Consider the following 6,128-nt stretch of genomic DNA (forward strand, 5'->3'; position numbering starts at 1 on the left):
CATCCTCAGTGGCATGGCTGAGGAACAAGAGAGGATCAGGAAAGCCAGAAGATTTGGGGCACCTGGGTGGCTCAGTCGGTTGACTTCGACTCAGGTCATGATCTCATGGTTCATGAGTTCGAGCCGTGCGTCGGGCTGTCTGCTGTCAGTGCAGAGCCCGCTTCGGATCCTCTGCCCTCCTGCTCTCTCTGCCCCTCCCCAGCTCATTCTCTCTCTCTCTCTCTCTCTCTCTCTCTCTCTCAAAAATAAACATTAAAAAAACAGAAAAGAGGAAGATTTGAAAAAGAAGTGAATATAATGTCTAGAGATATTTAATAAGAATTTTAAATGTAATAGAATAGTTAAAAGCCGATTGTTACAGGGACGCCTGAGTGGCTCAGTAGGTTGAGCATCCGACTCTTGATTTCCGCTCAGGTCATGATCTCACAGTTCATGAGATCCAGCTCCCCTCTGTGCTGTCAGAGCAGAGCCTCCTTGGGATTGTCTTTTTCCCTCTCTCTCTCTCTCTCTGCTCCTCCTCTGTTTTCATGAGTGCGCTCTCTTCCCCCTCCCCCTTTCTCTTTCTCTCAAAAATAAAGCAGACTGTTATAACTTAGGCAGTAATGAGTGAACGTGGTAAATAATTATGAAGAATTTATCCGAAATGAAACAAGTAGAAACAAAGAGATGAAAAATGGAAATCAGGAAGGGAACAAGGAGATCAGGGGCTGGAGTGTGAAGGTCTAATGCATGTCTCATTTTGATTTCAGAAGGAATTACAGGGGAGAACCCGGGAAAAGGACTGATCAAAGACATAATTCAGAGGTTCCCAGGTTTTAAAAATAAAAGTGTGGGGGCACCTGGGTGACTCAGTCAGTTAAGCATTGGACTTCAGCTCAGGTCATGATCTTACAGTTCAGTTCATGAGTTTGAGCCCTAAGTTGTGCTCTGTGCTGACAGCTGGGAGCCTGGATCCTGCTTCAGATTCTGTGTCTCCCTCTCTCTCTGCCCCTCCCCCCCCAAAAAAAATAAACATTTAAAAAAGTTAAAATAAAAAAATAATATAAAAAGAAAAGTGTGAATTCCAAGATTCAGAATTCTTTAAAATAATTCCTCAGGAAGGCTTTTTCAAGGGAAAACAAATTCATATGCACCAACACATTTTGAAGAAAATCTTGAAAACACCAAAGAAAGGGAAAAGATTTTAAGGAGCAACCAGAATCAGTTGCATTTAGCAAAAGCTAGAATTGTATGTCCAGTGAAACTGTTTATCTTGAGCTGGGTATAATAAAGAATATTCTGATAAATACAAACTAAAAAGGTTTACCACCAAGAGACCTTTACTTTTTTTTTCTGTTTTAGTATTTTATACATTCTTTTTTTTAAATTTAAATCCAAGTTAGTTAACATATAGTATAATAATGATTTCAGGAATAGAATTTAGTGATTCATCACTTACATATAACACCCAGTGCTCATCCCAAGTGCCCTCCTTAATGCTAATCGCCCATTTAGCCTGCCCCCCCCAACACCCTGCCAGCAACCCTCAGTTTGTTCTCTGTATTTAAGAATCTCTTATGGTTTGCCTCCCTCTCTGTTTTTATCTTATTTTTCCTTCCCTTCCCTTCCCCTATGTTCATCTGTTGTGTTTTTAAATTCCATATAGGAGTGAAATCATATGATATTTCTCTTTCTTTGACTGACTTATTTCACTTAGCATATTACACTCTAGTTTCATCCACATAGTTGCAAAGATTTCATTCTTCCTGATCACCGAGAAATACTCCATTGTATGTGTATGTATATATATATCTCACATCTTCTTTACCCATTCATCAGTTAATGGACATTTGGGCTCTTTCCATACTTTGGCTATTGTTTTTTTGTTGTTGTTGTTGTTTTTTTAATTTTTTTTAACGTTTATTTATTTTTGAGACAGAGAGAGACAGAGCATGAACAGGGGAGGGGCAGAGAGAGAGGGAGACACAGAATCTGAAACAGGCTCCAGGCTCTGAGCTGTCAGCACAGAGCTCGACGCAGGGCTCGAACTCACGGACCGCGAGATCATGACTTGAGCCAAAGTCGGACGCCCAACCGACTGAGCCACCCAGGCGCCCCTGTTTTTTTTTTTTTTTTAACGTTTATTTATTTTTGAGACAGAGAGAGACAGAGCATGAACGGGGGAGGGGCAGAGACAGAGGGAAACACAGAATCGGAAGCAGGCTCCAGGCTCTGAGCGATCAGCCCAGAGCCCGACGCAGGGCTCGAACTCACCCACCGCGAGATCGTGACCTGAGTCGAAGTCGGACACTTAACCGACTTAGCCACCCAGGCGCCCCTTGGCTATTGTTGGCAGTGCTGCTATAAACAGGAGAGTGCATGGGCCCCTTCGGATCAGCATTTTTGTATCCTTCAGGTAAATACCTAATAGTGCAATTGCTGGGTCGTAGGGTAGCTGTATTTTTAATCTCTGAGGAACCTCCATACTGTTTTCCAGAGTGGCCGCACCAGTTTACATTCCCACCAGCAGTGCAAAAGTGTTCCCTTTCTCATCCTCGCCAATATCTTTTGTTGCATGAGTTGTTAATTTTAACCATTCTGACAGATGTGAGGTGAGACCTTTACTTTTAAAGAAACTTAGAAAGGATGTAACTTAAGAAGAAAACCAGTATCAGAAAGAAGGCCTGAATTACAAGAAGAAAAGGAGAGCGTTCTGTTCTTAGTAAAAAAATAAGCAAATCTGAACAAACATTGAGCACACCAAAAAAATAAGATATCCAATTTGTGAGATTAAAATAAATCAAGATAGAACTTAAAATTCAAGACAAGAATGGCATGTAGCAGGGAATCCTCTAAAGGCATTGTATTTTTCAGATAGAGGATAGGATATTGATCACCTTTTGGTCAAGTGTGCAAGTTTGTTGTTGTTGTTATTTGGGGTTTTTTTTAAGATGTCAAGGGAATCCACTAAAAACAAAAACAAAAACAAAACATGAAATCCTCATGAATGAGGAGGGGGCGCCTCAAGAGGGGAGAGAGAGAAATGAACTCAGCCAGAAAATACTGACGACGGCCACAGCAGCCCCTAGCGGTGAAAACGAACAGTTGTCATGTCTCCTTCCTACTTTCAGAAGGAATGTTTAAAATAAAGTCCACGGTTTTTCCTAAACTTTCATGGCACATTTTGTGTGTGTGTGTGTGTGTGTGTGTGTGTGTGTGTGTGTGTGTGAAAGAGAGACAGAGAGAGAGAGAGAGAGAGAGAGAGAGAGAGAGAGAGAGAGAAAGTTCTTTGGACGTGAGGCTCCAGGGCTTTCTTTGTGCGATTTGAGACAATGGGGTTTGACCTTGTTCTCAGAAACGTATCTGAAGAGACTGTGTTTTGCAAGGGCCAGAAATAGTTAAGGAAGATTCCCATTGCCAGAAAGCCTTCCCCTTCCCACCGTCTCGGCGCTCTGTCTTTTGGGCATACTTTTCCAGGAAGTTTTCCCATTTGCAGCAAATGGAGCAGAGGGCGGGGGAATTGCCTGGTGCCTCCCAGAGTGGGGTACAGTTCCTTCCAGTCCCTCCCAGTCTAGCATCCTGGTCTACACTGGAGCAGGGGAGCCAAGCTCTGACCAGTGAAGTTTTAAATAATGGACGGTGGGGAGCCTGGGTGGCTCAGTCGATTAAGCATCCAACTTCAGCTCAGATCACGAAGTCACCGGTCATGGGTTCCAGCCCCCGTACCCGACTCTGTGCTAAAAGTGCAGAGCCTCCTTGGGATTCTCTCTCTCTCTCTCTCTCTCTCTCTCCCTCACTCTCTGTCCCTCCCTTGCTCAAACTCTCACACACACACTCTCTCTCAAAATAAATAAACATTTAAAAATAAACAATAAATGGGGCGCCTGGGTGGCTCAGTCGGTTAAGCGTCCGACTTCAGCTCAGGCCACGATCTCGCGGTCCGTGAGTTCGAGCCCCGCGTCAGGCTCTGGGCTGATGGCTCAGAGCCTGGAGCCTGCTTCCGATTCTGTGTCTCCCTCTCTCTCTGCCCCTCCCTCATTCATGCTCTGTCTCTCTCTGTCCCCAAAATAAATAAATGTTAAAAAAAATTTTTTTTAAATAAACAATAAAAAACTAATGAAAATGAATAGGACTGGGTCTTGAACACCAAATGTGAGACCATGTGCAGGTTTTGGAATCTGGAACCTGGCCCTGATGCTGAAGGACCTCATATCCAATGAGGAAATGACGAGTTGACAAAACACAGTTAAAAGCAGTGATTAGGAAATAAAAATAGAACAATTTCCTGTTTATACTCTGGTTTTAAATCCTTCAATAAATGTAAATAAAGCTTAGGATTACTTGCCTGACCCATGTCAGGGTCATGAGGTCATTTCCATCTATATATACAGTTTCACCACCAAGACCAAGCTGTGCAAATAGACGAATAGCTGTTGGTTTTTCTAAGTAAACAAAAGCAAAGGGAGAGGGGTTTCACATCTGATTTCCTACAGAAAAGAAAAAGATTCAGAAACATCCAGGGCTAGTCACAGAGTGAGGAGAGGGAGGGCAGGGGAGGCAGGAATAGAGGAAATGGGGGAGGGGAGAGGGATGAGATGGAGGGAGCTCCACCCTCAGAGACTTAGCAACTTCAGGGGGAAGTTGCCAGACTCCGACAGTAAGAGACCATTTCGTACAACAACATCCAAAAAACCCCCCAAAAAACCGCCTCATCAAGTTGACATTTATTTACCAGAATGAAAAATGAAAACCACTTCTATCTGATCTGGCCATAAATGGACTGGTTTAGAAACACTGATGCACAGAAACTAATAGCATCTGACAAGCTCATACAAAGAACTAAAACAAAAAGATTTAATTCAAGGGGCCATGTTCCGTATCTGAATTCTCCCCAGCAAGGTGTCATTATCTATCCCTATGCTTCTCAAAATGTGTTCAGCACATGAAACACCACCTGTACATCTTGTGAAAATACAAATTTTTATCCAGCAGGTCTGGGGTGGGGCAGGGTTTGCATCTCTAGCAATCTCCCTGAGTTGCCTATGACACAGGCCAGTGCATCTGGGGGCAGATTGACACTTGAGGCAGCAAGAATATAGGCTCCTGGGGCTCCTGGGTGGCTTAGTTGGTTAAGTGTCCGACTTCAGCTCAGGTCATGATCTCACAGTTCATGAGTCCGAGCCCCGCATTGGGCCCTGTGCTGACAGCTCAGAGCTTGGAGCCTGCTTCTGGTTCTGTGACTCCCTCTCTCTCTGGCCCTCTGGCTTGTGCTCTGTCTCTCTCTCTCTCTCTCTCTCTCTCTCTCAAAAATAAATAAAAACATTAAAAAATTAAACAAACCAAAAAAAGAATATAGGCTGCCGTCAATCACCCAGTAGAACTAGCCACTCTCCCCACTGTGGTCCCCTACACCAGGGGATGGCAAACTTTTTCTGTAAAAGGTCTGCTAGTAAATATGTTAGGCTTTGTGGGCCATTCAGTCTCTGTTGAGGCCACTCCACTCTGCCTTTGAAGCAATGTGTAAACAAATGGGTGTGGTTATGTTTCAATAAAACTTTATTGACAAAAACAGGTGACAGATGGGACTTGACCCTCAGGGTGAAATTTGCCAACCCCTGTTCAGTACTCTGAACATATTTCTGTCTCATCTCTGTGACCTTTTCTTCCACAAGCTTATTTACAACCCTCTATCAAGGACGAGGTGGTAAGGGGCCCTGGGGTGACAGGCACAGACCTTCTATTCTGAACCCCCATGTGCAGGGCCATCCTTCACTCATGTTAGCAGCTCTACATCTGTTCAGCACAACCCAGTGAGGCAGCACTGTGTGGTGGGTGAAGGTTGAGGCTCTGAGCCAGTCTGCCTGGATTTGAAGACCAGTTCTTCCCGTGGTCTGCTAAGGAGTGATAAATCCCATTTCACAGAGATTTCATAAAGCCACATGGAGGTACAAGGCTGCTGGCTACGTTGGAATCAGATAGCCAGACTCACTATGACTTGTTAACTCTACAGACCATAACCTGCTTTCTTACCCTTCAGAAATGCTTACATCTATATATTTATAATATATTTTTATAGGTGTATAAAGAAAGTGAAAAAAGGGTCTCCTGGGTGGCTCAGTCAGTTGAGCGTCTGACTTCGGCTCAGGTCA

This window comes from Panthera tigris, chromosome A2, assembly GCF_018350195.1.
Source record: "Panthera tigris isolate Pti1 chromosome A2, P.tigris_Pti1_mat1.1, whole genome shotgun sequence".
Classification (NCBI taxonomy): Eukaryota; Metazoa; Chordata; class Mammalia; order Carnivora; family Felidae; genus Panthera; species Panthera tigris.